Genomic DNA, 25,645 nt, shown 5'->3' with positions numbered 1-25,645 from the left:
CTCCCAAAGTAACAAGGCAAGGCTAACACTCAAAATCCATCAAAGGATTGAAGAAAACACTTTCAAAAACTTGTGCAAAATCTTTCAAATGCAAGACAAGTGATTTGGCCACAACACCCCAAGAGTTTCTAGAAAAGAAAACTAGTAAGACAAAACAAAGAACACCTAGTGACAAGAAAGAAAAGCACAAAAACAAGGAAAGCTAAACTCTAAAGAAGAAAAGTTTGAGACAACTTTTAACAAGACTAAAACAAGAAAAACACATTTTAAAGACTCTATGGAAAGTACTTGACAAGCATCTTCAAGTCTTAAATCATGCATACACTAAGAAAGATCATAACCAAGTTAAAATATGGAACTAATTAGCCAATATCACCCAATTCTGAAGTATGAAAACTAGTAGCATAACATCTAGTGAAAAACACACTTTTAGTTCACCAAGGAGCAAGGTTGCTCTCGGTTTTTAGGCAAAAATTGGTGCAAAATTTTCTTCTTTCACAACTAGTTTCATAAAATGGTGAGAAAGAGTTTTAGGTGGCTTGGACACTTAGTTCCTCAAGTTTTAGGCCAAAATCAATTCATGGAGCTTACATCAAGCAAGACATAAGGTGAAAGCAAGATTCAAATACTTGGAAAAACAAGAATAAGAAAACTTCAAGTTAACATATGACATATGACTCAAGCAAAAGTTAGGCACATTTAAAGACTCAACATGACATACACAAAAACACAAACATATAGCTATCATGCATTTAAGCTCATAGATTTGAGGCTCAAAGACTAAGCATCCAAAGACATGTTATCCAACCACATTTAGGAGCTTAAAGAGGTGCAAAAACTGTAGCCAAACTGCCACAATAGAGCCTGAAAACGCTAATCCACGTATTCTTGGCAGATCTGACCTTTGGTCACTAATTTGATCATAACTTTCTCCACAAAACTTCAAATGCGTTGGTTCTTTATGGACTGCTGAGCTGGTGCAGTTTAATGTTTTAAAATCGTCACGTTTTCTGCCAGCACTATTTTTGTGTGTAATGGAAGTGGATTTGAACCATACAAAGATAGCTACAACAAGACAAGGTTAGCACATGAAAAACACAATATTCAAGATAACTTAGGCTCTAGAAACCAAATTATGAAGGATTAACTTGTTCCCTTTTAAGAATATTGAATATGGTGTGAGTTGATTAAGAACGCTAAATGAAATCCCCACTGGACATTAAGATAGCAAGCTATCTAGATGTGAAGGTTCCTTTCACAAAGCTCAAGAGAAGAAGATGATGGATTGATTCAAAACAAAAAGGAAATGGAAGGCACATAAACAACAGAAAACCAAGAACAATTAAAGGAAGAAGAAAACATAAAATGGAAAGGAAAGAAATGGTAAAAATGTGAGAAGCATGCCACTACAAGGCTAGGCTAGAAGCCATGGCAACCTTGAAGATGAGTGGATGTGTGTCGCCACTTGCTATGCAAGATAAGGTTTAAATCTATTCACTTCCTAGGGAGGAAACTCTCACAAATGGTTGAGACACAAGAGTGTTTTTACTTCAAAATGTTCAACCATTTTACATGTCTAGGAGCACCCCTTATATAGAAGAGCTTAGGGGCCTCTAAGCAAATAAAAGATACCTAAGGATGTCTCTACAAAAACCTAACCCTAGCTTGTAGAAACTAGGTCAAATAAGGTTACAAAAATGAGAGACAAAATAACCAACTATGGTGTGTGCAAGGCTAATTTCGTTCTAGCACAAAAGGAGACAAAGAATGTGTCTCATATGTCTCCAAAAAGTGGCAATAGTGTGCTAAAAACAAAGGAGACCAAAGGTACATAGGTACACTTGTTTTATGCCTTTTACTTTATGCTTTATGCCTTTGCTTTATTCTCTTATCCACATCATTTATGCTCCCCAATCACCATGCGCCACCTAGCATTGCTTTCTTACTCCTAATTAACCTACAAAGCAAATAAACATAGATTAGCATGTTGGCTTAAGTCAAGTCAACTATAGTCAAAAAGTTAAACCTAGTCAGAGGTCAACTAGTCAACTAAAGTTGATTCAACTAAGTCAACTTAGAGAATCAAAAATAAGAAACACAAATGAAAGGGATGAAGGATTAGTGAACTTCCTTTCTAAACATGCTTAGTCTTCTTAAGCATGTGCCTCTATCCTTGATTAGGGTCAATCTTTCATCACACATGGATAATATTTTTAGCTGCCAAGAATGACACATTTCACGCTTTTAAGAAGCTTGTCAAGGTTTTGGAAAATGAAAACAGTTCTAAAGTTGTTTCTTTAAGAATTGATCATGATGAAAAGTTTGAAAATGAAAAGTTTGAACACTTTTGTGAAAAACATGGTATTAAACACAACTTTCCACCTCCCAGAACTCCACAACAAAATAGAGTAATTAAAAGAAAGAATAAATTAGTTAAGGAACATACTAGAACCATGTTAAATGAAACTTCATTGCCAAGGTAGTTTTGGGATGCTGTAGTCAACATAGCTTGTTATGTTTTAAATTGTATGTTTATTAGGTTAATTTTAAGAAAACCCTTATGAGCTTTTAAAAGGTAGAAGGCATGCTTTAAATCATCTAAAAGTGTTTTCCTATAAATGCTTCATTTTAAATAATGGCAAAGAGCAACTTGGCAGGTTTGATTCTAAGGCGGATGAAGGTATATTTCTTAGTTATGCTACAAATAGTCATGTATATAGGGTATATAATAAAAAGGTTAATGATTGTTGAATAGTCCATGCATGTGGTATTTTATGAAACTAACCCAAAGTTGCAAGAACAAAGGTCTAAGAATGCAAACGATGAAGACATGCTCTTGGAAAAGGAATCTGGTGCAATAAATCAATCAGCTGAAAAGGAAAAATAGTCGACTAAAACAACTACAAACAACAACCTACTTAAGGAGTGGATTGAACCTAAAGGACTATTAAAGGACATCATTATTGGTCATATCAATAAGGCAATATCCACTAGACACAAGCTTACTTATTGTGACCATGTTGCATTTGTGTCTCAAATTGAACCTAAGAATGTGGACGATGCTTTAAGTGATAGTAATTGGGTTGTTGCTATGAAAAATTAACTAAATCAATTCACCAAAAATGAAGTACGGTCCTTAGTTCCTAGATACAATGAAATGAATTTAATTGGTACTAAATGGGTGTTCAAAAATAAGATGGATGAATATGGTAACATAGTTAGAAAAAAAAATTAGACTAGATGCTAAAGGGTATAAGCAAGAGGAAGGTAATGATTTTGATGAAACATATGCACTTGTAGTTAGGATAGTAGTTGTAAGATTATTATTGCATGTATAATTTCAAACTTTCTCAAATGGATGTGACAAGTGTATTTTTGAATGGTTTATTAAATGAAGAAGTGTATATATCACAACCTCCTAGGTTTGAAGATCACCTCTATCCTAATCATGTTTTCAAATTGAAAAAGACTTTGTACAGTTTGAAACAAGCACCACGACAGTGGTATGAAAGGATAAGAAATTTTCTTTTATCAAAAGGATATGCTAGAGGTGTTGTTCACTAGAAAACATGCAAGGGATGTTATACTTGTTCAAGTGTATGTTGATGATATAATGTTTGGTTCAAATAATAACTCTATGTGTTAAATGTTTGTTACAGCTATGCAAAGTGAATTTCAAATCTCTATGATAGGTGAGCTGGCCTACTTCCTAGGGCTACAAGTCAAGCAAACCAAGCAAGGGACATTTTAAAGTCAATCAAAATAATGTTTTAATCTGCTGAAAAAACTTTGAAATAAAGAATTGCAAAGAAGTTGCCACTCCAATTACCACAAACTATCTTATGGATGTAGATGAGGCTGGGCAGCAAGTTGACTCAACCAAATATAGAGGGTTGATTGGTTCTTTGATCTATCTAACAACAAGTAGGCTAGATATTCAGTTTAGGGTATGCTTGTGTGCAAGTTTTCAATCCAATCCAAAGGAGACACATTATAAAGCTGCAAAGAGGATTCTCAAGTATTTGAAAGGGACAATAAATGTTGGATTATGGTATCCAAGTCATTCTAACATAACTATTAGTGGTTTTTCAGATTTTTACTATGTAGGGTGCCAATTGGATAGGAAAAGCACAAGTGAAACATGTCACCTACTTAGCTCAAGCTTGATCTCATGGAATAGCAAAAAGTAAGCTTGTGTAGCACTCTCATTGAGGTAGAATACATAGCAGTTGGACATGGATATGCTCAAATCATATAGCTAAAGCATCAACTCATGGACTTTGGTGTAAAGCTAGAAAAGGTACCCTTGTATTGTGATAATATCAGTGCAATCAATCTAACTAAGAATCCAATACAACATTCTAAAACGAAACACATAGAAATAAGGCATAAATTCATTAGAGACCATGTTCAAAAAGGTGATGTTGAAATTAAGTTTATCAAAACCGAAAACCAATTAGCTAATTTGTTCATAAAACCAATTGAACGTGATAGGTTTAACATGCTTAGAAATAAATTAGGTATTTTAGACATGAAGAATGTAATTTGACATCTATCTGGCTTGTTAATTTTATTGAATCATGTGTTTGTTGCATTTAAAGAGATAAACTTTGCATAAATTGTGATCTGTTACTATTTTAGCTTGTTAATTTTGCAAAAACAACACATAAATTTCACTTAAACTGTCAAAATCTACATAATGTTTGATTTGGCATTGTTTTAATCTTTAATTTTCATAAAATATAGCACATAGATTTCACTTAAACTAACAGTGCATGAATCATGTGTGTTTTGAAAGTTTTAGTCTATTGATTCTTACAAAACAACACAAAGATTTCACTTAAAACTGTCACTACACTCTATTTTTGTGACTTGAAACATTTTAACTGACTGACTTTGTAATTTTATGTTTTGATTTCACTTATGTTGATGCGTAACTACTTCAATTAAATTAATTTGATTGACCCAGTCAAATAACTCATCACGTGACACTATGTGGATTGTGGTAGCAGTAGATAACAACTATTTTATTAGCTAAAATTGCCTTTTTAGAAGGCATTAACTATAAAGCACTTTTATTGCATGATTTCCAATGTACATTCATCTATTGTGACTTGATTTGAGTAGATAGCACATAAAACGCCTAGGAAACATCATGCTTTATGATCAAACACAGATTACACTGCATTTAAATTGCTTTGATTTTACTACATTGAATTTGAAACATCTATGCAAATTAGTTGACTGATTATAATATTCAAGATGTTGATTCTATAAATAATTGTATGAACAACATGCATTTGCACTCATATCTACTAGTAAGAGATAACCCTAGGAATGAGTGAAAGGGATGGCTCATAGGTCATCCATTGCATGTTGGTGTTTCATTCGTGTGTTTGTCTATTTGCTTACAATTTTTTAGTCTGCTATTTCTCATTTCTAATCGATTGATTATATCAATCTAAACTTCATTTTATTATTTTCATTTATGTTTTGATGTTTCATTGCATGTATCCACTATCAGTTGTTCTAATAATTTGTTTTGTTAGTTTGTTCTATTGGTTAATGAATGAAAATTTATCTTTTCCAAAATAAGCAATGCACTATCTTAATTTGTTGAATCCAAAAGGGGAGAAAAAATGAGTAAAATGAGTAAAATTGGATATGCCATGCATTGAATATTACACTTGGAATTGAACACCTGCTAGAATTAAGTAATACAACAAACTTGATATAAAAATATGAAGTTAAATTACATTAGTAATAGGGGAGCATATGCATATGTGAAGTGTATGCATGCTAGTGTGCTTTTGCTTGTATGTGTATATGTGTGTATTTCTTGCATGCAAAAAGCTTTTCATATTTCTTAGTGGATCTTATCTCATTAATTCAACTTGAGAATGTTGGCTTCATCAAATCAAGGGGAGATAGTTAGCACAACTGACCTTAGTGCAAGGATTTGATGAAGCAAGTGCATGAGATCTCAGAAGGTTGTACATTAAATATGCGCTAAGTAAATATACATGCACTAAGTGAATTTTAGTGGATTTATTACCATTTTATATTAATTATATATAGTAAGATATTAATTTAGTAATAACACTACAAGAATATATCATTATAGTTGGGGTTTTTAACGAGAGGTTATAATAACCTCCGTTAAGAGATGTATATAACAGAGGTTTTATAATATTTTAAAATTCTAATTTGGCTAGGCTCTTGAAACTCTTTTGTCGAGGAAGAAGAAGAGTGTCGTTGTGGCTCATGAAACTCTTTCGTTGAGAAGAAAGAAGGTGTCGTGGTGGCTTAGGAAACTCGTTCACTCAAGCTAAACTGTTTACCTCTCATTCAATCATTTTTGTTTCTTTCATTTTTATTTTTGATTGGGTGGCTTTCGACTTCATCTTCATCTCTCTGATTTTACCTCTTTCGATTTCAATTTTCAATTTTGTCTCATTACTTTCATCGTTCGTGCCCTAGGAATTGTGGCTCAGCCTTTGGAGGAAGACGTTCTCTTTTTCAATTTTATCTTTCTCCTTGAAATTAGTTCAAGTAATAAACATCGTTTTCCATGCTTTCAATTTCGTCATTCTTTCGATTTCATCTCAATGATTTCGTATAAGTTCAATTTCGTCTCTTTGATTTCAGCGTGCCTCTCACCGTTCTCACCTCGAATAGGTTTATTTATTTTTCTCTTGATTTTTCCCTAACTTCCCTGATTTTGTTTTGTAGTTATCTAATTGTTTTGGAGTTCTATTGATTTTCTTGACTTTCCTAATTTTGTTTCATCATCGTCTTGAATCAGTAGAAATTGGTCGTCTTATTTAAACAGTTGACTCATTTCAAGAATTATTCTGCATTACTAGTTCTTTTTATTAGGAAATTAGTAGAAAAACCAAAATCATTCGACACAAAAAACACATTAATAATTAGTTGGCAACTAGCGTAAAATGGAGTTGGCTATATGCCCCTAAGCATTTCTAAAGCTAGGAGTAGTGCAAATTCTAAAGAAGTAAACAAAAAGTAAACAAAAGAAGAATTCTATCTAGTATGCTAGTTTAGAATGAGGTGGATATGGAAAAGTGGGTAGTTCTCTTGAATTAGGTGATTGAAAACATTATTTATCATAATATTTTAAAATAAACATAATATACTTTATATCTCGTATGAATAATATATATATATATATATATATATATATATATATATATGTATGTATATATTAATATGTAAGAACACATATATATTAAGAAAAAAGCACCACCATGAACATTGGTCCCAAATTCCAGCTTCCATACAATTGTTTGGTCATAAATGAAGATGAAATTGAGAATATTGATGCAAAGGTAAAAGAAAACAATATGTCTTATGCAGGCCTTTAATAAATACCCTGGCAAACACACACCAGAGGCTTACACAAATCTTTGCATTTTTGTTTAACAATTATTGATTTAAATATTAGAAACCTTTATTTTCCTTTTCAAATATATAGCCAAAGGCTAATAAGTATTTCTCCAATCAGATTCTTTAAACTATATAGGGATCTATTGGGAGTTGTACACTACAAAAATATATAGTTTTAATTGGGGTTTATTGGTGGAGAGGTTATAATAACCTCTAGTAACTTATAAATATAATGATATGATAGTTTTAATTGTGAATAAAAAGCTAGTTGTGTATGCTTTGATATGATAGCCTTTGTTTAACTCCTTAGCTATATATATTTGTGGTTGATAAATGATGGTTTCTTTCACGGAATAAATTGTTTAATGTCTTGGGTCTAAAATATTTGTGGTTGACAAATGATATACAAGGTATACTACTCTCAGAAAATTTATTTTTGATTCACTTTATTTTTGGTCTTATACTTTCATTAAACATAGTCAAGGTTCCTATTCTTTCATATTTATGAATTTGGTTATCAAATTTATAAAAACTATGTACTTGGTTCCCTCTCTCTAAAATGTCTTCACGGTTTTAAAGTTATGAGGGACTAGATGCATATCTTTTACAAGTTTAAGGTCCAGATTTATCAAGGAAAATATGTGAACCTCAACCATAATATTTGACAGAAAGTATTAATAAATAGGCGGCCTATGTTATATAGGTTCATTTCATATAATTAAAATTCAAAATATATAAATATTTTTCTAATTTATAATTTATAGCATGATTGTTGCAATTGCCTTTTGCACATTAGGCCTTATGCTTGGAATGCTACTGATACTATTATTGTTGCAATTTTCGGTTGTGATCTTTTTGCTATGTTAGAAACATGTTAAAGGATATATTAGTGGTATTCGAGAAGAGTTACTTTGATCAACTTCACAAACACTCTTGATATTTGGAGAACTTGATGTACAAATTATATAAGTATGGAATTGTTTAGATTATTGATTGAGAGTTCAATGGAATAACTTGGATATTTATACACTCTTGATTGGAGGATTTGCGTTGGGATTTCTTAATCTGTTTAAATTGCTTCATTTGAGGTTTTTAGGGTAGAAACTCAAGATGGAGGTGATGCAATAGTTAAAATTTCTCCTTGTGATATAGTTTATACACAGCTTGTTGAACCTATAGAAGGTGAACAACAAACGATATTCCATAAGCTTGATTTCTGCTATGGGTATGGATACACTTGATTGATTTACATTGGTTTCTTCCTTCTATAATTTTGTACTTGCCAACGTATTCACAATGATATATGCGAGCACTATTTGATCCTTTCAAAAATGATTTGTTGCTTCTTAGTATTGTAAATATGCCTTTAATTGCCGAGGTTTATAGTTGACACTAGTTTGAATTCCATGCCTTACCCATTCTCTCAAAATTCTATCCTAATTTTGTAATTGCTATTCATAGCTTTTTGCACTCTTGATCATCGTGACCAGCCTTTAGGTTGGTTTGCATATCACTTTCATAGTCTGGACTAATAATTGTACTTGTATAGAATAGTCCGAGATATTATTTATTTTATGTCTAGCTCATGGCATGAATATCTAAGTAGCAGTTAAGATAATACCTTACCATGTTTACTGTAAACTTCACACTTTTTTCATTTTTTATTTTTTGGGTGGGGGAGAGTTGAGAGATATATGGACACAATTCTATTGTTCTTATATTCTAAAATCTTGAACACTATTGTTAAGTAATCATACATCATAACTAGTAAAGATTTAGAGTTTATCTTATATAAAACAGAATCTCTACATTTCATGTATGTAGAACAAATTATAAATTCTAAAATACTTGCAATCGAAGATCTGATTTTACCTTAGCAACTTAATTGTATATTTATTTACAATATGAAGATCAACTATGTCACATATGATGCTTAATATGTTCAGATGTTCATACTTAACTTCATCCATACTTGTTTTGTTATTATTAAAACTAGGAAGATATTCAATTGCTGCAGGTACTAAATGACCTTAGGAGTGCAAAATTATCCCTAGAATTTGCATAAGAGGAGGATAGGAAGGTACTACTTTCACTATTTGAGAAGAATTTCCCAAATGAAGCTTCTATGGAAAAGGCAAAACTTGAAGCTAAATAAATAGCAACTTCTACATTGGAGATCAAATATGCATTCTCTCTCTTAGTAGAGAAAGCAACTATCAAAAATCAACTTGATGAAGTGAATGAAACAATCCTAATGGACAAGGTGCTTTTAGAATACTTGATGTATCTCTTTTACACCATAATGACTTGTTAATTTTTCTTATTTAAAACAAATAACATTGTAATGACTCTTTAATTTTAACTTTTAGGCTTTGTCATTTACATTGTTTGATATTAAAATTGTAGACTTTGTTCTTTGTTCCTTTTATAAATATATGCACAAATAATAAATACCAAATATCTAAAATATTTGTCTTTTATAATTTTTCTTTGATTTCAAGATTTATGTATTATTAAAAAGTACGAAACAAACATGCAATGCTAGGGTTTTTAAACCACAGTAGTAGCGGGGGTTTTGGAAACCCTAGATAGTAGCGGGGTTTTGGAAACCCCATATAGTAGTGGGGGTTTTGGAAACCCCAAGTAGTAGCGGAGGTTTTATGAATCCCAAACAGTAGTGGGGGTTTTGGAAACCCCAACTAGTAGCGGGGGTTTTGAAAACCCCAAGCAAGTTGTGCTTTTCCAGGGGTTGCTAAAAATCCTCGGTAATTTGTTAGCCACGCTAGTTCTTCCAAGGGAATTGCAAACCCCTGGTAAAGTCATTAGTGAGGGTTAAAACCCCTAGAAACACCAAATATAACCCCACTAAAAATAATTATTTTTTTAGTGTAAGTTTTATCTTTTTATAATTTAGAAAACACTTAATATTTCAATAAATATTGAATTTTACTAACTTATATTAATTTTAGAAAAATGTTAAAATGTTAATATGAATAAATTATTTTTATTTCAATATTAATTTATATAAGTGTTATTATTTAATGCTTAAATAACAAAATAATCAATTAATTAGTTCAAACAACTATTTTTCCTAAGTATGTTGTTAGTTTTTGTATTTAAATGTGAAATTGGAATCAGTCCCTCTCCCTCAAAGTTTAAATAAAATTTGTCCTTATATTTTAGTAATACATGAAATATTTAAGTAATACATGAATTACGTCTTCTAGAACTAAAAGAAAAATATATATAAAAATAAATAAAAAAACAAAAAAATTAAAATTACATGTGTCAGTCACGTGATAGCCACATGATAGCCCTTTATTCTGACATGTCAATCCAATTAGCATGACCATTAGACATGTCACCTAAAATTTAATGTAGTCTGTTTGGAAGATGAATTTCATGCATTATTAAACTATAGGGACGACTTTTATATGAACATTTAGGGAGGAATGAATTCAAATTTTGCATGTAAGTACAAGAACTACAAACATTCTTATCCCTCTAAAATTCTATTATTATTATTATTTTAATATTTGTCTTTTGTGTGATTTTGATCAAGTGATATATTATAACTTATGTATAAAAAAAGAGATTTCATTAGAATTAAAAATATTTAAGTAAATAGATGTAAGGCCCAATTATTTCTGCCCTAAGGTTTTAAGGGCTGACCTTAAATCTGTTGGGCCTAAAGGATGACTATAGAGTGATAAGGCCCAAAAACTGCCAGGGTCACCCTTTCAGCTCTCACTTTTGCAAACAACTTTTCTCATACGCTCCCTCTTCCTCTTAGAATGCTCTGTTAGGGTTTGGTCACGACTCTTGGTCAAGCTAGCTCTAAGCTCAACTCTACTTCACGTAAGTTACTCTCCAACTCATACCACTCCTCCCTTGGCATATTTTCGTGTTTTCCAATTAGAGTTTCGTAGTGAGCTCATCTTAAGATCTGTTCCGCTATTTTTCCAACTTCTAAGCCTATTCCTAGAGTTGTTGTACTCCATAGTTGGTGTCGAGGTCCTGTACTAGCTCATTCTAGGTAAGGGAAGCTAGGGTTTCGAGTTTTAAATCATTTTTGGCCTGCTTTAGAGTCTGCTTGGTGTTTGTATGGATTATACATTGTTGTGAACATGTGGGATGCCTTATGTTGTCATTTATATGGGAAATGTGTTTGCTGCAGGTGAGAACAGTGGCGAGAACTGATAATCTCGCTCAAGCGAGCTTGTCTCACCTAAGCGAGACTAGTAGAGACTCGCCCAGGTCTTTTACGCGAGACTATCGCTCAGTTTTCGGGATGTATTCTACGTGTCATAGTTGAGGAAATATGTGTTTGATCTGTCACATGTATTGAAAGCAGAGGATGTAGAGATCCGAGAGGATCTCACTATGTAGGTACCACCAGTGGCTTTACAAGATAGCAAAGTTGAGGAACGCCAAGGAAAAATAGTCAACCTTGTCAAAGTCATCTGGGATTGGAGGACAGGTGACTCTACTTGGGAGTTGGAGGAGGATATGAGGAAATCACATCCACACCTTTTTACTTGGTAAGTTTCTATTTTCAAGGTTGAAATTTTCTTGTTCGGGGGAATGTAAGGCCCAATTATTTCTACCCTAAGGTTTTAAGGGCTGACCTTAAATATATTGGGCCTAAGGACTGGCCCATAGAGTGCTAAGGCCCCTAAAGCTGCCTGGGTCACCCTTTCAGCTCTCACTTTTGCAAACAACTTTTCTCATATGCTCCCTCTTTCTTTCAGAGCGCTCTACTAGGGTTTGGTCAAGGCTCTTGGTCAAGCTAGCTCTAAGCTCAACTCTACTTCACGTAAGTTACTTTCCAACTCATCATACCACTCCTCCCTTGCCATATTTTTGTGTTTTCCAGTTAGAGTTTCATAGTGAGCTCATCTTAAGATCTGTTTCGCTATTTTTCCAGCTTCTAAGCCTATTCCTAGAGTTGTTGTACTCCGTAGATGGCGTCGAGGTTCTGTACTAGCTCATTCCAGGTAAGGGAAGCTAGGGTTTCGAGTTTTAAATCATTTTTGGCCTACTTTAGAGTCTACTTGGTTTTTGTATGGATTATACGTTGTTGTGAACATGTGGGATGCCTTGTGTTGTCATTTGGATGTGAAAATGTGATTGCTACAGCTAAGAACAGGGACGAAAACTGATAATCTCGCCCAAGCGAGCTTGTCTCGCCTAACCGAGACTGGTAGAGGCTCGCCTAGGCCTTTTGCGCGAACTGTCGCTCAGGCGGGCTATCTTTGTTTTGAGGGAGAGAATGCCTGGTTCAAGCGAGGAGATCTCGCCTAAGCGAGCTAGTGCGAATGGCCATCGTTCCTAATTGTCGAGCTCTCGCCTAGGCGGAAGGAGCTCGCCTGAGCAAGAGACCCTCTGATGAGTTCAAATTTTTGCCCTCATTTAATATTTAAATTTGGGGATTTAACTGAATTTTCTGTGCTTAAGGATTTATTTAGTAGGATTTATGATTATTGGATTTATTAAGTACGTTTGGTAAAAATGTCGTAAAAATGGATTTTAGTTGCATAAAATATTATCGGATATTCTAACGTTTGTTAATGCAGCTGAAGTTTAATTTGAGTCATTAAAAATGTGGATTTGAAGTATTCAAAGTTACAAAATAGGTCCAAAATCAGGAAATTCTGGAAAAGAATAAATCAGGAGCTAAATGCACCCCCAGTTCTTATTTACACACTCCTCATACAAGTGGACCACAAAAACCTATTCTGCACCCCCAGTTTTTACTAAGTTGCACCCCTCCTACCACTTAAACTTCATTCACTTAGATGCTGCCATGTGGCAATCCTCAACTTTTAAAATTGGCCAACCAGAACAAGCCACGTGGCAACAATCCTTGCACTAACAAGCTGTCCAATGGAAGGCTGTCATGTCATCATCTTCATCTCCAAAACAGAAACCCTAATTTTCCTCAAACCCTGGCCGCCACCATGACAAGCCGTCGCCGCCAATCTTGCCGTCAAACCTCCACCACCACAAAATCACCGTGCCTGAAGCATCCTTAACGCCGGAAAATGCTGCAGCCCATACCATCTTCAACCTTCTCTCCACCACGGCTGCGAGCTTCCACGAGTGTGAGGAGATAGAAACGCGAACCTGCAGTTAACGTGCCACCATCACCACCGCAAAGCACCATCACTACAACACCAGATTCTCGCGCACCACCATGACCATCGCTGGCAGCAACACGCACCAGCAGATTCTCACGTGAGCCAGACTGCAACGTGTCACCATTGTCGAAGTAGCCAGATCGGAGAAGACCTCGCCGGAGAAGAAAACGCAGCCGCCACCGCGAGCTAGTTCGAAGCAGCAGCCGTCACGCGAAGCTAAGGGACGAGTGTGAGAGTGAAACCCTAATTCTGGAGAGAGAAAGCACTCTGCCACGTGTCAGGCTGCTATTGGACAGTCAAGTAGTTTAACTGGTCAAAACCAGCAGTCAACTCTAGTCAAAACTGCAAAAATGGTTAAATAAGAGGGGCAGAATTTGAAATTGGACAGAAATTAAGTTGCTAATTAATTAAAGAAAAATAAAAGATTTTAGCAATTGACAGATAAAAGTTGAAGCCTATATAAAGAGACTTAAGGGAGCAAAAGAAAGACAACTTACAACTTAGAACTCTCTAGTTTTGGCAGATACTGTCTCCACCACATCTCTCATTCTTTCTTTTCTTTTATTTTCTTTCTTTCATCATATTACCATGTATTCCATCAAAGCCATGGAGGGATAAGCTTTTAGGGTTGATTCCACTGTAATTTCTTAACTGGATTCTGAGGTTAGATGAATTTATGTGTTTGTTATTTTGATTATTGTTGTGGTTTTTATTTATCTATGTCCTTTGCTTCTTAATCGAATAGAAAATAATGATTTTAAATCTACATGCATGCTAATCATATGAGTTAAAAGGTTTTTAAATTAAATTGAGACTTTACTTTGATTTTATTTAGAAACTTTCATTTGATTAAATAAGTTTTTGCCAATAATTGAGACTGTACTTTGATTAGAGGTAATTACTTTAACTAAAATTAGTCAAGACTTTACTTTGATTAATTAAGTTTTCTATTTGGTGAAGAAACAAAGGAATAGAGATGATTAGGCATAGTAAAATCTAATTGAGACTGTACTTTGATTGAATTTACTATTGATAATCTAAAAATTCTCACTTTTAATTGAGATTGTACTTTGATTAAAAGTGAGAATGCCAACAAATGAATTGAGTCTTTACATTGATTGATTTGTAAATCAACAACAATAATTAATTTAACAATAATCTCTAGATAACCAATGAAGAATCTTATTTAGAAAAAGTAGTGGAATTGACGTATTTACTATTATTGTGTTTACAATCTTCGGTATCATTTTCTTTGCATATCAAAACCCCCTATCTTTATAGTTGCTAGTTTTAATTGCATTTTAATAAGAATCAAATATTTGAGATTAATTCTGTATTCGTTGTGAGATGACTCAGGGTTATCTTAACCCTAACTATTCTGTTCACTACTAATTTGGCATTACGGAAGTTGCTAAAGTTAAGTAGTGGTAATTTGATCGCTTAACGACAGCGATATCACCCTCTCGCCTGAGCGAGACCTTTCAGCCTGAGCGAGGAGCTGGGCGAGGGTACTTGGCTATTTTTTTGCTTCTCTATTCTTGGATAATTGGCATTTGCTTGAATTGAATTGTTATGTTAAAAACATGAGATGAATGATTATGCATGATTGATATGGTTCATGGGTTGTGAATGATAGGTTTGGTATGATCTTGGTGATAGAGGTCATACCCCACCAAATTAAAACATATTAAATGCAGTACATGAAATTGAACCAAAGCGAAATTTCCATATGAACACAACAATAAAACACAAAGGGGGGGTTGGCAGACAGATTCAGAATGCTAATCAACAGATTAAATTAAATGCTACAGTGATTAAAACTGTATTGACATCCTTGATTCAAACGCAATTTCACTTATCATAGGCCACCAAATTAACACCAACTCTGCCTTGTCTCAATCCACTAGATAATAATTCACTAAGCAAAAATTACAATCTAGCTTCATTATGCAATTAAGCAATGCACACATCCTTAAATTCGTGACAGCCAAGCTACATACATTAAGCATGAACGTATCTTAACCAAAACATATGTAATTACTCTGTAAATTAAGCATTAACAGATTCACCACATGCATTCCACGAATTCAGAACAAAAACATGGCAGATTTCACAAAACAAGCACAACCTCAAAGCTTCATTGCATTTTTCATCAAGGAGTCAATACACAAATTTAGCTAGACATGGCAATGAGCAATTAAACACTTCAAAACTGAAATCACAAAAAAACAGAACCAAGAACCCTAACTTATGAAATCTGAAAACGCAATTTAAGAGCAAAAATAGAGATTTCAAAGCTTAAATGGAATGCAAAACGGTGTTATCATATATAAATGCGAAAACCCCATGAATGGGTATTGTTCCAAGTCAATAAAACCCACCAAACGAACTGCCCAAGCAAGAAAACGAATTCAAAACGCAAAACCCTCAATGGGTGCTGTCAAATATGCATAAAAACGGTAAAAATGAGCCAAAACGTGAAAAACCGCAAGGGGGACGTCCATGGAAGCTTGGAGAACGAAAATGGAGGTTTTGAAGAGAGGTTGAAGATGATGGAGCGGCTGGCCTCCTCATGCAGACCTAATTTCGTGGTCATATCACCCTTGCCACTCATATTTACAAAACTGCCACTCTGCCACTTAGATTTACAAAAATGCCACTCTGGGCCTCAAATGTTGACCCATTGTCTTTGCTGACGTGGAAATGACATGGAAATGATGTGGCAATGATGTGGAAAGTCTCTTCAACTAATATTAATGTCCAAGCTCCAAAATTGCTTCACCCAAATACCTAAAAATAATTAAAAACAAAAATTAGGCCAAATAATGTGAAATTAGTCAAAATTCGGAACAGTGGCCCAATAAAGCCCAACAGATGAAAAACACTCTAATGATGAACAATTAAGCACTAATCAAATGTCTAATGGGTACACAAAGGCATGTGATTTAAATGAGATAGTTGGTGATTAAAGTGGCATGGTATTGGTACGAAATGCAATTCTATATTCATGGTTTGGGAAGGATGAGTTGGCATGGATTCAACATGGAATATGAATGAGGATTGGTTATAAAGGTTGGCATGAGATTTATGTGCATGATAAGTATTACTTGGTTGGTTGAATATGATTGGTATGTGGTCAGGACGTAATTCCATGAGCCTCTAGGTGAGACCTCATGGTGGTGCCTCAGTGGTCAGGACGTCATTCCATGACCCCTTAGGGGGAGTTCATGGTGGTGCCCCATCTATATAATTTAGTAACGATTCAAAGTAAGGTTGCATCCTGACGCTCTAAGGGGTCAATTAGTCTCATGTAGAGCAGATTGACTATTGTGGTGAGAGTAGCAGGAGGCCTGAAACTCATTAAGGGCTAACCTTGTGTGTGGGGGTTGAGACATTGTAACACTTAGCTCGGGGGTGAGCAGGGAAATCCACCACAAGTGCAAGCATCCGCTGAATCTGACTATACACAATATATGTAGAAATATTACCTTTATAAATAGTAACATTTTTCTAAGTTTTAACAATATTTTTTAAATGTATGCATATGCTTCTCTTTAAATTTATATTTTATTCTATTAAAATTCAAGTATAATATAGTTATATCTTTAAAAGAAATTAAATTATCATATATTTGGGAGGAAATGCCACAAGTGACATGTAATTTTCACCTTAAATTATGTTAGATACAAACCAAAACTTATTTTAATAGATTAGTTTAGCATATTCTGTAATTAAATGTACTAATGTGAAATAACAGAATAATATACCGTGTAATATGGTTATAAAATAAGGACTTAATATTAGAGCAAACATGTATTCCATAATCCATCAGTTGTTATACCTAATATGAATTATCCTTTAATTTTTTTTTTCAGCATAAACATAATTTCAAAATATTTCAGATGAATTTTCGGTATTCTAATTCTAAATTAAAGTTCTACTAAAAGTATTTTATATTGACGGCGAAGCTTATAAAATTTAGTTTTAAAATATCCAATTACTTTCGAAAAAAAGAATACCTATAGCACGACATATTAAAAAGGAAAATGTTTTTCTTTTTAACATCAAATGCATGAGTGAAATATCTTGACCAATTATTGTTTGGAGCTAAAATAGTATATTCAAAATTAATACATAATTTATTATAGTTGTGATTACAAAAATAATCACATATTTAAAATATTTCTTTTTTTTTTCATATTCTTGAACTCATTAATAATTTGATTAGAACTAAAATTTTTAGTTTTTTTTTTCAATGTAAATATGAATACGTTCCAAAGAATTAATACGAAACACCTCATCTGTAATTTGTTGAACCTAAAGAAAATGCTCTATATTTGAACAATATGTCATTAATATTATGCTTCAAAACATGCAAAGAAGTTTTGTAAGGCCCACTTTTTATATGCCTTTATTTAAAAAGGGTTGCCCCAAACCAGTTGGGCCTAGGGCTGGCCCATTAGGAACCAAGGACCCTAGACTGCCCTAACCTTGCTAACTCTTTTCACTTTTAGAAATCAGTTGTCTTACTCCTTTCTCCCTATAACGGTGCTCTATTAGGGTTTCGATGTGTAATCAAATTCAAGTCTAGCTCGACCTCATTTCTGCTCACGTAAGTGTTCTCCAACTCATAGTTTTTTCATCTCTGGTCTAGTTTTGTCGTCATTGTTAGGGTTTCTGTAATAAACCAATTTTTGCTCACTATTTCTAGCTTGCAAATTTAATCTTAAAGTGGCTGTGCTCCGTGGTTCAGCGTTGAGGTCTTGTACTAGTTCTTTCCAAGTAAGGGAAGCTAGATCCTTTTATATGTCACATGAAATCTACCTGTTTTCCGTTTATTTCGTGCTTGAATGGGCTATGTGTGAATATGTGTTTTTGGGATTGCATGTTTGAACTACTTGGTTGTGCGTGTGTGACTGTTGCACGAGAGAACAGTGATAAGTATTGGTTTTCTTGCCCAAGCGAGCCTACCTCGCCTAGACGAGATTAACAAAGGCTCGTCCAGGCTGCGTTACGTGAGTCGTCGCTCAGGCGACCAACTCTGTTTTGAGCGAGCGAGCGTCTCGCTCAAGGGAGGGGAGTCTCGCCTAAGCGAGATTGCGTAGAAGCCATTATTCCTTATTGTCGAGCTCTCGCCTAGGCGAAGGGAGCTCGCTTGAGCGAGAGTCTCTCTCGCCTGAGCGAGACCCTTCAGCTTGAGTGAGGAGCTGGGCTAGGTTACTTTGATACTTTGTTGTTTTCTCTGTTTTGGATGGTTGACGCTTGCTTGATTTAAATTGTTACATTAAAAAGCATAAGGAGAATGATTATGCATGAATGATATGGTTCATGGGTTGAAAATGATAGATTTGATATGGACTTAACATGTGATTTTATATGGGATGGTTATTTGGCAAAGTGGCATGGCATTGATATGAAATACAATTCTATATTCATGGTTTGGGAAGGATGAGTTGGTATGGATTCAACATTGGATATGAATGAGGATGGGTTGTAAAGGTTGGCATGAGATTATGTGCATGATAAATATTACTTGATTGATTGAGTATGATTGGTCTATGGTCAGTGCGTAATTCCATGGACCTCTAGGCGAGACCTCATGGTCGTGCTTCAGTGGTCGGGACGTAATTCCATGACCCTTGTTAGTGGGAATTCATGGTAGTGCCCCATCTATATAATTTGGTAAGGATTCAAGGTCAGGTTGCATCCTGAAACTCTAAGGAATCAATTAGTCTCACTTAGAGCGAACTGACTCTTGTGGTGAGAGTAGCAAGAGGCCTGAAACTCATTAAGGGCTAACCTTGTGTGTGGGGGATTGAGACAGTGTAACACTTAGCTTAGGGGTGAGCAGCTTAGGGGTGAGCAAGATAATCCACCACAAGTGCAAGCATCCGCTGAATCTGACTAAATTATACGTATCTGGATGAGTCGTGTCGAGTCCTAGTGTATTGTTTGGAAGGTCATAACATGCTTGGGTGATGTATGTTTACTTGATTGTGAAAGAGTATATGATTGCATGATAAAACTATTTTTGGTTATAGCTTACCCTTTGTTGTTTGTTGTATGTTCTGTGTGTGTGGCTTTCTTTTTTGCGATGATCATCAATTTATTGATGGTTCCGCTGCGTAGCCCATCTGGGCTGGATTCTTCTATATTGGGCTTTGTCATAGGGCTATGGCCCATGTATTGGCTTATCTTTTAAATTTGACTTGTTTTATTGTTGAACCTTGTATCCTATTTTCTTTTTTTTGGCATTGTGGTGTGCCTCGAATATTGTAAGGAGTAGTGTTTATGCTCCAAGACCGCGTTACTATGGTATCCTATGTGACGTTTCCTTTAATTAGGATTATTGATTAAATGGAACGTTACAAGTTGAATTTGTCTTGTTTTTATCTTCGCGAGTAGTATCCCTTTTATCATTACGAAAAAATAAATTTATTCTTTTATTATTCGTCAATATACCTATTCTTTTTAAAAAAAGTTTAAGATTAAAAAATAATTTAGTATAATCTAATAAAAAATTTAGAGTTTCTAAAAGAAAAATATATTATAATTAAGCCACAATTAAAAATTGATTATGAAAAAACTAATTTTGTTCTATATTCATAAAATATGAATATAATACTCATAAGATAAAAAATAATGTTAACTATTAAACAAATATTTCAATATCAAGAGACTGGAGAGTTACATTTTTTATTCAAGAATAGAAGAGAATAAATGAAAAATGAAAGCAAAAATAATAAGTTTGTATTCAACTTTTATTTTTTTTATTAAACAAAACGAAGGCAAGTGAAACTAGAAAATGGGTACAATTTGTAGATAACTAAAAAAATCAATGAAAAAAAATAAAAAATATCTTATTAAATATTTTTATTCTTTATTATATTTGATTTTATTTTTATTATATTTTAACATTAAATGTTATGCTTTATAAAAGATATAAAAAGATAGCTAATTTATTTTTTTTCAATGTCCAATATATATATAATTTAAAAAAATTTAAAAATAAATAAAAAATTTCTAATATATATATATATATATATATATATATATATATATATATATATATATAATATAAAAAATTTTAAAATCAAATTGGGAGCGAATAGGGGATGGCCACTCCGGTCCTATAGAAGTTTTGCGTTTGCACTACTTGACAACAAGCTTTTTAGAAGTATTTTAATCATTGAAAAAATATTTTTTTTAATTTGAAAAGAGAAAAAAGAGATTGAACGATAAAATAATGAATGTAAAAATTTATGGAGTGTCAAAGTAATATTTTCCACTAAAAAATCATGGTAACCATCTAAACTTTTTTGGCAAAAGAATCAATTTATTTTTATAAAATCTATGTTTGACAATAAACTTTGACATTTCAACTTGAGTGACATTCAAAAATTTAACAATTACATGAAACATATCATAAAAGAAGAAAAAAAAAACAAAGACATAGCCTCTTCAAAACCCATGAAAAAAAAACATACTATTAGCGTAATGAAGCATAGGGAGTTAGAACCTACTACCAAAGAAGTCTAGGGTAATAACATGAGGAAATTCAACATATCACTTAAAATCTAACTTTTCATCAATCCCAAAAGTGGTGAACTTATTAGCATAATGATTTTCTTTACAAAAAGATGTTAGAGATCTTTAACCCTATGTCATGACAAATCTTTATACATTCTCTTGATATTTTCCTAAAGACCAACGGACAATTTGAGCTGAGGAAAAAGCTTGACAAAGAAAAGTAGAGTCACATTCAATCCAAACCGTATAAAGCCTTTATTTTAGAAAAGAACAATAGCTAAGTTTAATTTCAGTATTTAAAGACTTTTGTATCCCCGAAAAAGAAGAGAAGCACCAACATACTCACCCTGTTTCTTTTAAAAATGCTTAAATTAGTAGAAAGATCTGCATAGTGTTAGGTCTTTTGAGAGAGGATCTCCATAGAGATTTAACACCAATGAGACATGAACTCAACCCACACATAAAGGATTGACACCACTCTTAACTCAAAACCTTAAGGTTTATAGGTCTTCATCCTTATATGGTGCTCACTTGTTATAATAATATATAGTCATATTCCTGTAAATATTTAAAAGCAAATTTTCCAATTTATTTAATTTTTATAACAATTTTCAAATTTGTTAACCTTTTTTATTTATTTAGTAAATCGTTCAACTATATTTAATAATGTTTGAAACTACTACTATAAAATTTTTTAATATTTTATAATTTCTTATATAAGTTTTAAATATTAAAAAATTTAATTTAAATTTTAATGATGAATAATAGTAATGTAATGTAATTTTTACCTTTATTTTTCTTTTTGATTAATTTTTTAATAACTATTTATATTAAATATTTTACTGTATGAATAATTATTAATAACAGTAATTTACATTAAAAATTCTTGTATCTCTTATAAATTTTTTTTATTTTATTTTATTATTGAATTTGTGATACTCATCTCTCTTATCTTGATTCTTTCAGTTGGATGTAAATCATTATCTTTTCTTTTTATAAGATTTTTCTATGTATTCTCTCTTTATTCTTATGTGTTCAATCTTGTCTTTCTTTCAGAATCCAATAGTTCTTCACGGTAGTTGGAGAGCCAATAATTGTTCTGAATTCACCTTCTCAAAAGAGTTGTGAAGTGAGTTTTTTTGGAGAAGAAAAAAAGTTCAGGCAAGGGAACTTACTTTAGATAAATCATAGCTGACAAGTTTAAAATAGAGTCATTCCTTTGTGAGGGTTTTTATAGCAAGACCACTATTTGTATGCTAATTTTAAAGGTATTGCATGTGAATATTCAATTAAGGAATTATCAGCTAATGTAGTCAATTAAGTCAACATCTGTTTTCAAATTGCATTTTCTAAACTATATGAAAAGAGTATCAATCTTCAAGAAAATTGCAATCTTATGAGTTTATAACATTTGAGACAAGTTTTAAAATTAATTCACCTCTCTTTTGATTTAACAAAGCCTACCTCTTTTATCTATCAAAATGTAGAATTGACACTCTTTAGAGATCCGTTGGGTTTAGAGTCTATCATTTTAGGTTTGGAGTCTAACAAAGCCTACCTCTTTTATATATCATTTGACTTCTTACGTTATGTGGTCTTACTAATTTTTTTTTAATTGGATGTTTTATGCTTATGTTATTTGTAGAAATTGTTAAATCGTATTGTTCACTAAATTGTTTGCTTTGATTAAATTGAATAATGATTTTCACAAACAAACACACGCATTCATGTGATAGAGATGTGAATTGCATGCTTTTATATGACATGTGAATTGAAGTCATGAATGAGATGATTCCTGTGGACAATAATATGATATGTTGTATTAGGTATTGAAACCTATAAAGAGATATTTGTTTCATAGATTGCACATATGGAACACTATGAACTTTAAAATTTGAATTCTTAAACCTATGCAACTTAATAGTGCTTAAATGGTAAAGGTGTTAGTCTCTAATAAGACTTCCTTAATATTTGTCTTTTGGAAGACATCAACACCTTGGGAAATGTCCTTGATATGTGGATTCATGTGTGATCCAAGTAAATATATGTGTATGCGATTCATGCATATGATGAGACAACGAGGAATTGTAGTGATTACTTTCATCATTTGTTTGTTTAAATGTTTTATCATGAAATATGATATAATGAAATTTTTATTTCAATAACTTAGCCTTATGTTGTTGCCAATGTCATTGTCATGAATAAATAAATTCTTTCCTAGCTTTTATCTTGTTTTATATTCAAGTTTAGTGTGTTTTGTATTTCTCTCTATTTTATTTGTTTTATGCTTGTTTTACCTCTAATCTCATTGTTTAAGTGTGTAAAATAAATTCATATGGAGCAATTCTTGTGGAGGAAAACAAGTAAGAACTCAAAGGAGCATGTTTTGGACAAGAAAAAATCAATTTGAAGCAAATACCTGCATTGGGTGGCACTTGGATCATGTCCAATGCTTCAATTACAGATTGTTGTCAAACTAACTAGGGTTAAGTGCCACCAGCCCCTACACAGGTAGTGTTGAGCAGTGGAAAAGTGATATTGAGCGCAAGTTGATGTGAAAGAACTGGTACAGAGCGGATGAAAATGAGGTTGAGTGATGACATCACTAACATGTCAAAATTGGGTATTTATTCATGTTTTCCTTGAGGCTTTGGAGCATTATCTCCTCCCACAATTCATTTTTCACCTATAGGGACTAGGAAAGGCCCTTAAAGGTTATTTAGGGGTGTTTATTCATGTTTTGCCTTTTTTTCTCTTCTCACACGTTCTTGATGGGTTACTATGAAAAGAACCTTATGGTCAGAGACAGAACCCCAATCCCTTTTATAAACCAAAGTCCATCAAGTTGGTTTTCATTTTATCTTTATTTTATTTTATTGTCACTTTCCATAATAATAACCAATAGGTCTTTAAATTTAAATTTTATTAAATCACAATTGGGCCATCATAATATTTCTAATGAGTCACATAATAGAATTAATTCTTCAATTAATTCTAACATTCTCCCACTTGACTCATATGATGTCATAACATTATGTGATTTAATACATAAACATAATGTGCATTAAAAGACCTTACATAAATTAGTTCCATCATTATTCATAGTTAAAGATACAAAAATAATAAGAGTCATGGTGATCACCCATCATTCGGTCGACATGATCTCTTCCATGTACTACTATGTCATCATTTTCTCCTTAATATGACCTTAAAACGAGAAGTCCATAATGGGTTTAAACATAATGTCATTTTTCCAAAACAATAACATGACATAACATAATTTGTTTTCTTTATCAGAATTTCCATTCATAAACTTGAAGAAGAAAACACAAATTTCAGAAACTTATACATTAGAGAGCTTAGAGTGTCACATAAACATTAATAACATTAACATTCAACATTTAACATTCACTAGTAAACATAATGCCCATATTCTTTACATGGCCAACAAACAATTTGGGCGGTAACCCTTTTGTCAAAGGGTCAACAATCATAAGATATGTGCTAATATGTTCTATTGACACTCTACGTTTCTGAACTTCTTCTTGAACGACAAAGTATTTCAACTCCATATGCTTAGCACCTTTGGAATACTTGTCGTTTTTAGAAAAGAAGACTGCTCCAAAATTATCACAATAAATTTTTATCGGCTTGGAAATACTATCGACTACTCCAAGTCCTAAAATAAAGTTTCGCAACCAATTAGCCTGAATTATGGCCTCAAAGCATGCCACAAATTCACCTTCCGAGGTGGATGCAGCAATGACAGACTGCTTCGCACTTTTCCATGAAATCGCTCCTCTGGCTAAAAGTTACACAAAACCAAATGTAGACTTTCTTGTATCCACGTAGCTGGCAAAGTCTAAATCTGTATAACCTATCACATCAAGGTGATCAAATTTTCTATAAGTAACCATGTGATTCTTTGTTCCTTGTATGTATCTTAAAACTTTCTTTGCAGCTTTCCAATGCTCCAATCTTGGATTACTCTAGTATCTACCAAGCATACCAACTGCAAAACTAATATCTGGCCTCGTACATGTTTGAGAATACATCAAACTCCCAACAATAGATGCATAACGGATATCTTTCATCTGTTTTCGTTCCAAATCATTCTTTGGACATTGCATGAGACTAAACTTGTCTCCTTTCTGTATTAAAATGAGAGATACTGAACATTTATCCATTATGAATCTCTCTAAAACTTTAGTAATGTATGTGTTCTGAGAAAAACCTAACAATCCTTGTGATCTATCACAAAATATTTTTATTCCTATCACATAGTATTCCTCACCCATATCTTTCATTTCAAATTTATTAGAGAGAAACTTCTTAGTCTCACTTAATAGACCAAGATCATTAGTCGCAAGCAAGACATCATCAACAAACAGAATTAGAAATATAAACTTACTCCCACTGACCTTAAGATATATACACCCATCAATAGTGTTTTCCATACAAGAAGAACTTGAAGATGAACCTTTACAATTTAAAGGATCTATGACAAGGGCAAGGAGCAAGAGATTGGAAGATCAAATTTATTCAAGGCTCCTGATTCTACAAGCAATCTG

General features: G+C 33.0%; 1 long non-coding RNA gene across 1 annotated transcript; it reads left to right on the top strand.

The window, feature by feature from the left end:
• The first annotated feature begins 6,211 nt into the window (after positions 1-6,211).
• Positions 6,212-7,284, top strand: LOC146881687 (uncharacterized). The gene is made up of 3 exons (XR_014986209.1): positions 6,212-6,335; positions 6,481-6,552; positions 6,649-7,284. It is a non-coding gene; the product is annotated as an uncharacterized LOC146881687 (long non-coding RNA).
• The last annotated feature ends 18,361 nt before the right edge of the window (positions 7,285-25,645 follow it).

Source organism: Vigna unguiculata, chromosome 11 (genome assembly GCF_037176805.1).
Source record: "Vigna unguiculata cultivar grain cowpea cultivar isolate G323 ecotype 2 chromosome 11, ASM3717680v1, whole genome shotgun sequence".
In the NCBI taxonomy this organism is placed as follows: Eukaryota; Viridiplantae; Streptophyta; class Magnoliopsida; order Fabales; family Fabaceae; genus Vigna; species Vigna unguiculata.
The sequence above is the reverse complement of the archived record's forward strand: the minus strand, read 5'-3'. Positions and strand labels throughout refer to the sequence as shown.